The following is an 11,800-nucleotide window of genomic DNA, read 5'->3' as shown; positions in this document are numbered from 1 at the left end:
TGGGATCGAGCCCCACATCGGGCTCCCTGCTCCACGGGAAGCCTGCTTTTCCCTCTCCCTCCCTCTGCTTGTGCTCTCTCTCTCTCTCTGACAAATAAATAAAATCTTTAAAAAAAAAAAAAATAGAAAAAGCCATGCAATGACCCAGATATTAGAATTAGCAGGTAGTTTAAACAGACCACTCTAATTAAAATGCAGAGGATGGAGGGGCGCCTGGGTGGCTCAGTCGTTAAGCGTCTGTCTTAGGCTCAGGTCATGATCCCAGGGTCCTGGGATTGAGCCCCGCATCAGGCTCCCTGCTCCACGGGAAGCCTGCTTCTCCCTCTCCCACTCCCCCTGCTCATGTTCCCTCTCTCGCTGTGTCTCTCTCTGTCAAATAAATAAATAAAGATCTTTTTTAAAAAATAAATAAATAAAATGCAGAGGATGCCTAACTGGATAAAAAAGCAAGACCCAACAAAGTGTTGTTGACAAGCAATACACCTTAAAAATAAAGACAAAGTGTTGGAAAACGTCATCAAAAAGACATGACCACTGACTGGTGAGCTGGACTGTGAGATGCTCCTTACCCCTCCCGTCCTTGCAATGTGTGTTCTGCTTGCCTTTCCCACTCCCTGAGGCTGCTCCAAGGATACAGCCTTGAGATAGCGGTGTGTTGAGAACACCTGCACGGTGTATGTGACTAAACCCAGTAAAGGCGTCTTTATAAACTTTTAAGATTTGACAGGCAGGGGCCAGGATCCATTCATTCTGCTGCCACCCAATTCAAGCCTCGTATGTAAGCTCCCTTTGCTTATTAAAACTGTCACCTACCAACCTGGAGTGGCCTACCTTTCCTGGGTCTCTGCCCGCTCTCTACCTAAGGGGACAGGTTTCAGATTTCCCGTGGGAAGCTCCCAAGAGGGTTGCAAACCAACACAAAGATAGGTTGAGAGTAAAAGCATAGAAAAAGATAAACATAGCAAGCCAAAGAAAAACTGGCTTGACTATTATTACGATAGTCACTATAAGACAAAACAGACTTTAAGAAAAAAAAGTATTACCAAAGGTAAAATGGGACATTTGAAAATAATAAAAAAGTCAATTCATCAGGAAAATACAACTATCATGGATGTATATGTTCCACATAACATAACTTCAAAATACAATGAAGTAAATACCAATGGAAATGAAGGGGAAAATGGACAACCATATAATAACTTGAAAATTTAACAACTCTCTTCCTCTCTAGAAAATCCTGGACAAAAAAACATTAAGGATATGGAAATCTGAATAGTATTATTAAATCAACTCACAATCAGTAAAAAACCTAGAAAAGACCCAAACATTTAGAAATTAAGCAACATATAAATAGCAAATGAGTCAAAGAAGAAAAATTTAAAACAAATTAGAAAATATTTCATAATAAATTATATTAAAATACACTACATCAAAATTCCTAGGATGCAGTCAAAGTAGTGTTTAGAGGGGAATTTAGAACTTTGAATGTTTAAATTAGAAAAGAAAATGACTTAAAATCAATTATCTAATGTCGACCCATAACCTAGAACAAGGATGGGTGAATTAAATTCAAAGTAAGTAGAAATAAAGAAATAATATAAATGAAACAGTAAAAAATTGGTAAATTTTAAAAAACCAAAAAGTTAATAAAAGTACAAAGCACCTCACTAAACTGATGTTACACTTCAATAAAAAGTTTCAAAAACAAAGGAAATTGCTATGTAGTAAATGACATTTTTTCCTAATTGACTTACAGATGGCCAGTAAATATGTGGGTCCAAAACTGGGCCTTCTAAGTGCCCCATCACTTAAAATTCTTAAGAATAAAAATTACTAATTTTATTCAATCTTAACCCTTGAATCCATGTATCTCTTTAATATTCTGTGTGATGAAATGGGAAGTATGCAGAAAGCACTTTAGACAGATGATTGTCTTGAGGAAATCACTTTAGTGATTAAGATACAAGATGAGGGGGCGTCTGGGTGGCTCAGTTGGTTAAGCGACTGCCTTCGGCTCGGGTCATGATCCTGGGGTCCTGGGATCGAGCCCCGCGTCGGGCTCCCTGCTCAGCCAGAAGCCTGCTTCTCCCTCTCCCACTCCCCCTACTTGTGTTCCCCCTCACGCTGTCTCTCTCTCTGTCAAATAAATAAATAAAATATTAAAAAAAAAAAAAAAGATACAAGATGAGGGGCTCCTGGGTGGTTCAGTCGTTAAGCGTCTGCCTTCGGCTCAGGTCATGATCCCAGGGTCCTGGGATCGAGCCCCGCATCGGGCTCCCTGCTCTGCGGGGAAGCCTGCTTCTCCCTCTTCTACTCCCCCTGCTTGTGTTCCCTCTCTCGCTGTGTCTCTCCCTGTTATATAAATAAATAAATAAAATCTTAAAAAAAAAAAAAGATACAAGATGAACTAGCCCCATTTTTAATTGAACACCATTTTTATTTGAAAGAACAGGAGACAAACTGCAGTTACCTCAAACTACGTTATCCGGCAGATATTTTCTCAAAAATGAAGTAAGCCTGTCACTTCAAGGAAAACAACTGTATTTGTGGCAAATGATAAAATTTGAACTTTCCCGTAGTCAGATTTTTGGAAAATCTATATCTGACATCATGAGCCTGACAGCTTTTCTGATGAGATTAATGACTATCTTAATAAATGGTCTCATAAGGCCAAAATCAAGGTGTCAGCCAGACTTGCTTCCATCTGTCGGCTCTGGGAAGATTTTTCTCCTGCGCTCCTTCAGGTTGTTGGCCAAATTAGTTCCTTGCAGTTGTAGGACTGAGGTTCCTGTTTCCTTGCTGGCATTCGCCAAGGGCCACTCTCAGCTTCTAGAAGACACTCGCATTCCCCACCACATGTCCCCCCACTTTTCTCTCTGAGCCTTCAAGGACACACCTAATCCTTCTCATGCTTTGAATCTCTGACTTCCTCTTCTGCCACCACCCTGAGAAAACTCTCTTAAAGGGCCTGTGTCATTAGATAGGGTCCATCCAGATAATGTCTGTTATCTTAAGGTCAACTGACTAATTACATCTGCAAAAATCCCTTCATATGGGGAAAAGACAGTCTCTTCATAAATAATGCTGGGAAAACTGGACAGCTACATGCAAAGAATGAAACTGGACCAATTTCTCATACCATACTCATAAATAAACTCAAAATGGATTAAATACCTAAATGTGAGACCTGAAACCATACAACTCCTAAAAGGAAACATAGGCAGTAATCTCTTGGACATCGACTTTAGCAACATATTTATGAATATGTCTACCCAGGCAAGGGAAAGAAAAGCAAAAGTAAATTTTGGGGACTACACAGCAAAGGAAACCACCCACAAAACAAAAAGGCAACCTATTGATGGAGAGAAGATATCTGCAAATGATACATCCAATAAGGAGTTAATATCCAAAATATAAAGAGAGAACTTATACAACCTAACATCAAAAAAACCAACCATCCAATTTTAAAAATGGGCAGAGGACCTGAACAGACATTTTTCCAAAGAATTAAGGCCAGAAAAGGGGCTGCAAGATGAAAGTGCCAGAACCAGGTTTATGTCAACAGAACAAGGAGCAGTAGTACAAAGTGTAGAGGAGAGGGCTCTGGAACAGAGACCCAGAAACCAGCTTTCACATACACCCCTTTTTTCACCATTGAAGCACATTTTGGAAATTAAAAGCTTCTATCTCCCTAAAAGTCCAAAATAATTTATAAGCAAATCCTGTTGCTTTATCTATAAAACATACCCTGAATCTCACTCTTTCTCTCCTCTCCGCTACGACCTTAGTTTAAGCCATCATCACTATCTTTCACTTAGCCTAACTGTTGCTTCTAATCCATCGCCCTGTTTCCATTCCTGCCCGTCCTGGTCTGGTAATCATCACCAAAATGGTAGCAAGAGTGATATTTTTAAAATCTAAACACAATCTCATCACTCAGCTACTAAAGTTTCTAATGTCTCTTCACTGCACTGTCATGCACCAGCCCTGCCCACCTCTCACGCTCCTCTCAGTCCACTGCTTTCCAACGACAAGGGTTTTTTTGTTGCTGCTACAGATCCTGCTCGTCCCTTCCCCAGCACCTCTGCACTACTACCCTTAGAGTCCCAGATTGTGACCAAGCTGCCTCTTCATCCAGGTCTCACCTTAGATGTCCCTCCTGAGGCCTTCCATGACCACACAATAAACAACCCTCACAATAATTTCCCATCACTCTTACCTCTAATAAATAGAAACTGGCTAACGACCACCCATCACCCAGCTCCTAATACTCCTGCTATTCTTTGCATAACACTGCAATTTTTCTGAAAGTATCTTGTTTTATTTACTTAACTAGAATGTAATTCCCATAAGAGCAGGAGTCCTGTCTCTATTCAGGAACTTGTGTGCTGCAGTACAAGCACTTTGGTAAACACAGTGGCATTGTTTCCTGAAGTGGGACATCCACATACACTCTGATCTAACAGCTCATTTTCCTAAGAGACACTCTTGCAACGTACAATAGAAACAAGTATAAGAATATTCTCAGAAGCACTGTTCACAGATAAAACAAAAACTGGGAAACATCCAAAATGTCCATAAACAGAAGACCAGATAAATAAATTCTGGTTAATAGTCATAGAATGAAACACACATACAAGATGAATAAACTTTACTGACAAGTAAAAATATGAATAAATTTTAGCAATGTAATATTAAGTGGAAGAAATCCCAAAGATTAGAGCATCATAATCTTTATAATACTTGAATCAATGAGTTTTTTTAAATAAAATATTTTTAGAAATACATAGATGCAACAAACTATATTAAAAGGAAAACAGGAGGATAATGTACATAGGAACCACTGGTTAAAATGTTTACAACTAGTTTTTTCTTTTTTAATTACAAAAACAATATAACGACAGTGAAGTGAAAAAGATAGTCAGTTCAAAATTCTAGGCTTGCCCACATCCCAGTTCAATGCAAACACAAACCCAGATCTCATGACACAAGGTTTCTCTCAGTAGATGGCCAGAATGCTACCTAGGACAGTTCAAGTTTTTTGAAAGCCCTTTCTGGAGACTGCTATCACTTATATGCAAACATGATAGCAGATTAAGAAATTTCATAATTTTTTTTTAAATATTCAATGATTTTTTTTTTAAGATTTTATTTATTTATTTGACAGAGAGAGACACAACGAAAGAGGGAACACAAGCAGGGGGAGTGGGAGAGGGAGAAGCAGGCTTCCCGCCAAGCAGGGAGCCCGATGCAGGGCTCGATCCCAGGACCCTGAGATCATGACCTGGGCCGAAGGCAGACGCTTAATGACTGAGCCACCCAGGCGCCCCTTACATAATTTTAAATAGAAAAAAAGAATCTTTAAATGAACTCTTTACCTCTAGCAATAATACACTGGCTAAAGACTACCCTCCCAACCTCGCTGCCAACATTCTTCTTTACTCTTTTCACATCTGTACAATATTTCCGACTGGAAGTAAGACAAATGACTTTCAACACTAACGTATTTCTGGAGTCAGGACAATAATGCAACAACCTATAAGTGTAACAACAGGCACTGGTTAAAAAAACTGGGATACAGCCATTCAAGGGAATATCAAGCAGTCCTAAAAAAAGAAAGATCAAGGAGATACTTTACATAATGATACAGAATTACGTATCATGTAAAAAATTTTTTTTCAAGGTACAGAAATATACATATAACATTGCTACAATTTCTGTTTAAAGGAGAAAAAATATGTACATATAATAACTATACTCAAAATATCTAGGATATGCAAGGAGTCAATATTGTAAATTCTCAGGGCCCCTAGGTGGCTCAGTCGTTAGGCGTCTGCCTTCGGCTCAGGTCATGATCCCGGGGTCCTGAGATCGGGCCCCTCATTGGGCTCCCTGCTCTGTGGGAGGCCTGCTTCTCCCTCTCCCACTCCCATTGCTTGTGTTCCCTCTCTCACTGTGTCTCTGTCAAATAAATAAATAAAATCTTTAAAAAAAAAATGTAAATTCTCAGTTTCTTCTGAACATCTGAATGTATCATTCAAAAAATAAATTCCGTATTTTTTTAAATAAGACTATAATGCAAAACAAATACATTCTGAAGAGTACTGGTATTTTTCCAGAGAAAATACTCCAAGGTAGTTGTTCTTATCATCCTAGTTTTGTACACTCACAACCTGGATAATGAAAATATTGTCCTCAGAGAAAGAGTGCACTATTCAGTGGTTCTGATAGATCTTATAAGTTTCTTAGCTTTTTAAGAATTTTACATTAGGTTTCACCAAGTGAGTTAAAATGAACAACTTGCATTTAAAATGCTATTATTTCTCACCTACACATAAATTAGATTGACTTATTTGACTTATTTTTCTTACTAGCCTTTCTGCTTGAAAAAAGATTTAGATCTATTATTACCAAAACTGTACCAACAACCAGTATCAATTCATGTCTATCTTCTGATTCACTAGTAAGAGAGTTCACATTTTTAACTGGAAAAATAATTGGCCTTATTTGGTTTTTGAGAAGAATTGTGGGGGTCGCTCTCTCTGTCAAATAAATAAATAAAACCTTTAAAAAAAGGGGGGGCACCTGGGTGACTCTGCTTAACCATAAATTTCTACATTTCTCTACAAAGTTAGAGAGGAAAAGGGGTAGGATATCAAGAAAGAGTCAAAGGAACTTTCTAAGTATTTTCTATAGGTAATGACCAGAATTGTGCTAAGTGCTATATAAAATAAGTGGTAAAGAACTGAATATGTTTTCTATCAGTCATTATTGCAGTGTTGTTTTTATAAGCCCATTATGTACATCTTATTGCCTTCTTTATTCATATGCAGAGGACACAGGAGAAATCATGTTTTTCTTATTGTTGCCTCTTGGTTCATTAAAGTCTATACTTCATAGAATGAAGCTAGTTATCTCACCTGAGAGATGCAAGACCATAAAAGCATCTAAGGAATAAAGCTACACCACAAAATGTTAACCATAAATAGCTTGCAGAAGCATAAAAAGATTACTTAATAAAGTTGATAACTGCAATCTTGAAAACTTCAATATATAATTTTATTACTGAGCCGTATTGTGCACTTGGCTTACACTAACATCAGTGAGATGACTGAGCACATCCATAGTATAATTTTAAAATGCAATTACAAAGTTTCAAAAATACAGATCTGAAAATTCTTTTAAGTTTTTTAATTCCAGTTAGTTAACATACAGTGTTATATTAGTTTCATGTATACGATATAGTAATTCAATACCTCCATACATCACCCTGTGCTCATCACATAGATCTTAAAAAACTTTTAATCTTTACAAGCAGAAGTCATGTCACTTTCTCATATTAATAATGTCTAATACTGGTTTAAATAATTCATTAATTCAAAATGTTATCTGCTTTTTAAAATAAAAAATTAAAACAAATGGACTGGATTGTATAAAAACTGGACAGATTCTAAAACATGTCAACTAATATTGTCAAATACCTTTGGAAAATTAGAAATAATATATCAAAACCATCAAAATACAAAAACATATATACTCAGCACTCCATGCACATAAAATTATGATATAATATTACCATTTATTATGTACCAACTATATTATACAGTATCTTATTTAATTCATACATCAACCCTGTATGGTAGTTAGATAATACTATACCCATTTTACTCATAGAAAAACAGACTCAAGAAAGCTCAAATAACTTGTCCAAAATCACAATACTGGTAAGAAAGAATTCAAATTTAAAACAAATCTAAGATCCTTGTTTAACGCACAAGGCATGCTGGGGTTACCAATGACACTAAAGATCATTCTGGAATTTGCTGTTCTGTTTTTCACTCAGTCATTTAAGTTCAATATAGTTCCTTGATATTTGGAACTAAGATCTTGAACAGAACTTGGTCTAGAGCTAAAATTTGCTAAAGACTGAAATCTTCTAAATAGATACCATAAGACCTAAAAAATGAGGGTTACAAAATCAAAGAGTAAATAAATTTGTAAGAATCAAACAATTTTTGGGGCACCTGGCTGGCTGTCATTAAGCGTCTGCCTTCAGCTCAGGTCATGATCGAAGCCCCATATCAGGCTTCCTGCTCAGCAGGGAGTCTGCTTCTCCCTCTCCCACTCCCCCTGCTTGTGTTCCCTCTCTCACTCTCTATCAAAAAATAAATAAAAAATCTTTATAAAAGAATCAAACAATTTTTGCCAACCCTCAAGTTTAACATAGACAATATCATAGAAAAGATTAACTTACAGGTAGCACAAGAAACTATTTTAAGCAAAAGCTACTTGGATATCAAATTATAATTCTGTAGTTCCCTAGCTGTTCCTGTTCTTAAACATTTATATTTTCATTATCCTATTCCAGTACATAGATGAAAATAAGTAAATACTGATGACAGTAGCATATCTCAGATTTAAAGAAATATAAATCTCCTTTTGTTTATAAATCATTCATCCATTAAACAAGTATTTACTGGCCATTTACTATGTTCTAGCTAGTGGGAATACTTCCGAAAACAGAATCCTGCTCTCTTAGTTTACATTCTAGTGAGGAAGACAAATGTTCTTAAAAGGTATACTTGTGGGGGAGTGACATAGGCTTTTAGCCTGTGAAAGGTAATGGAGACTACCTAGGACTGCCCCTTTATAGAGAATAATCAACAGAGAAACCTCTGTGAGGAGACCTGTGAATAAAGACCTGAGTCCTTAACTGAGTGAATTATGTAAATAATTTTGAAAAGCCCATCTAAGCAGGGGGACAAGTACAAAGTACAAAGACACTGGGGCAAGAGCAGCTTGATGGCTGGTGAGCAACAGGGTGAATGGAGTGACAGGAGAGAAGGCTCCAGCAATAGGGCCAGACGGTGGAGGGATTTTCAAGCTGTGCTAAGAACTCCTGTGATAAGAAGCTACTGAGAGGTTTCTGTAGAAAAGGAATATGACTTCCTTATTAGTCAAAAGGATTACTCTGGCTGTTACATAAAGACAAGTCCAGAGCAGGGCACAAATCAAACAAGACCAGTTTAGGACCATTGTTTTGGGCTAGTCAAGGAAATAATGGTGATTTACACTAGAGTGGTAGCAATGGAAGAAGTGAGAAATGGCCCAATTCAAGATATATTTTAAAGGTAGGGACAACAGAGTTTGTTGATGTAGTGGGTATGAGCCAGAGAAAAAGCAGTCACAGCTGACCTGAAGGTTTTTGATAACTCAAGGTAATTTTCAATTTTCTCAATAATAGCTCTGACTAATCCTTCCTGTAAGTTTGGGAACAATCAATTCACCCTGAATCCAGCCAACCATGGAATTTATAGTCCCTGCAAACTTTGAGGAAACAGAGCACCTTTATGTTAAGGAATTCTTCCTTCTAAACCTCATACCCTCTCAGGAATAATTCCCAACAAACTAAGTAAATGGTGCCTTCACACTTCCATGTCCTTTCTTTTCTACCTTATTTCTAAAGACCCAGTAAGAAAAAAAAAATTACAGTGAGGAAGCACTGAGTGAAAACTCCAGTGACAGGTACTCTTCAATGATTTCCCAGGCGGCGGGGTTTACTCATCCTGGGGTGTTCCATCACCACCACCGCACAGCCGAAAATGTCACTAACAGGTGCTTTCACGCACGTTTAAGATTACTCTGATACTCTGACACCAACTGTCTCTTCACAGAACTTACTTTAAACACACACATACACACACACCTAACAAACACAAGATTTTTCAGCATGCTAAGATGTTACGGCTACCAAAAAAAAAAAAAAAAGCCTTTGCATATTACACACCTTATTAAATAGTACAGACTGACTCTGCTTTTCCTGTGTGGTCTTTCTACCTCTAGTCTTTGTCCTTTTCCAGAATAATAACTCTCCTTTGGCTAAACTTTTTTGTGAACACTTACTCTGTGCTAAGACATGTAGTAAGTGGGGTATCTGGGTGGCTCAGTTGGTTAAGCCTCTGCCTTCAGCTCAGGTCATGATCTCAGGGTCCTGGGATCAAGCACTGGGCTCTCTGCTCAGCAGGGAGTCTGCTTCTCCCTCTGTCTCTGCTCCCTCCACAACCCCCCCACCGTGTGCCCGCTCTCACGCTCCTTCTCAAATAAATAAAATCTTTAAAAAAAAAAAAAAAAAGACACATAGTAAATGCTGCACTGAATAATCTCATTCATCACAACAGCTCTCTACCCCCATTTTGTAGATTAAACTCATGACTGATCAGACTACCAAGAGTGACAGAGCCAGATGTCCCAGGACTGAAGGCTCCAGAGCTCATTTTCTTAACTGCCATTACGTTAACCACCTCTTAGTCCACCTTGGATAGTCTTCTTAAAACACAAGTTGGTGATATCAGCTCCTCAAATGCCTCCAAGTGCCTTCAAACACCTACTAAATAGAGTTTTAAATAGCCTTAAACTCATCTCCAGTCTAACCCTCCTCATTCCTCACATTATTGCTGACCATTTTCCAAATACATTCAATACTATTCCCCCTGTGTCTAATCTCACATTAATCCATCAAATCACCTTCAATCTGTGCAAACCAAGCCATCTATCTAAAATCCAATTCAAACACATTTCATGAAATTTTTTTCTAAAAATCAAGACATATACACACAATTTTTAAAAAATAATAAACTTTTCCCACTTGGAGATCTCATAGCATGTTGCTATTTCTCAGGCAACTGTCATTTCTCTCGTTTGTATAAAGTTCTTCTCTCACCTCTCAGACTATAAACTCCGAGGGATTTTGTTTTGTAATCTTCAGTTCCTACATACTACTTGCACATAAAATGATTATAGAATTAACTCTGGGTATAAAAATATAAAGGGGTTTTTTTTGTTTTGTTTTTATTTTATTTTGTTAGTCACCATACATACATCATTAGTTTCTGATGTAGTGATCCACGCTTCATTGTTTTCGTATAACACCCAGTGTTCCATGCAGTACATGCCCTCCTTAATACCCATCATCGGGCTAACCCATCCCCCCACCCCCACCCCCTCCCCTCTAAAACCCTCAGTTTGTTTCTCAAAGTCCATAGTCTCTCATGGTTCATCTCTTTTGAGAATTGTCTGTTCATGTCTTCTGCAAAATTTTTGACGTGATTATTTGTTTTTTCGGTGTTGAGTTTGAGAAGTTCTTCGTAGATCTTGGATATCAGCCCTTTGTCTGTAGTGTCATTTGCAAAAAATCTCCCATTCCGTGGGTTGCCTCTATGTTTTGTTGACTGTTTCCTTTGCTGTGCAGAAGATTTTTATCTTGATTAAGTCCCAAAAGTTCATTTTTGCTTTTGTTTCCCTTGCCTTTGGGGACGTGTCTTAAAAGATGCTGTGGCTGATGTCAAAGAGGTTACTGTCTATGTTCTCCTCTAGGATTTTGATGGGACTCCTGTCTCACATTGAGGTCTTTCATCGATTTTGACTTAATCTTTGTGTATGGTGTAAGAGAATGGTCGAGTTTCATTCTTCTGTATATAGCTGTCCAATTTTCCCAGCACCATCTATTGAAGAGACTGTCTTTTTTTCCATTGGATATTCTTTCCTGCTTTGTCGAAAATTATTTGACCACAGAGTTGAGGGTCCATATCTGGGCTCTCTATTCTGTTCCATTGGTCTATATGTCTGTTTTTGTGCCAGTACCATACTGTCTTGGTGATCACAGCATTGTAATATAGCTTGAAATCAGGCAACGTGATGCCTCCAGCTTTGTTTTTCTTTTCAACATTTCCTTGGCGATTCGGGTCTTTTCTGATTCCATACAAATATTAGGATTGTTTGTTCCAGCACTTTGAAAAATGCC

Source organism: Leptonychotes weddellii, chromosome 11, assembly GCF_054177405.1.
Source record: "Leptonychotes weddellii isolate Sample4059 chromosome 11, ASM5417740v2, whole genome shotgun sequence".
Classification (NCBI taxonomy): domain Eukaryota; kingdom Metazoa; phylum Chordata; class Mammalia; order Carnivora; family Phocidae; genus Leptonychotes; species Leptonychotes weddellii.
Note: the sequence above shows the minus strand (reverse complement) of the source record.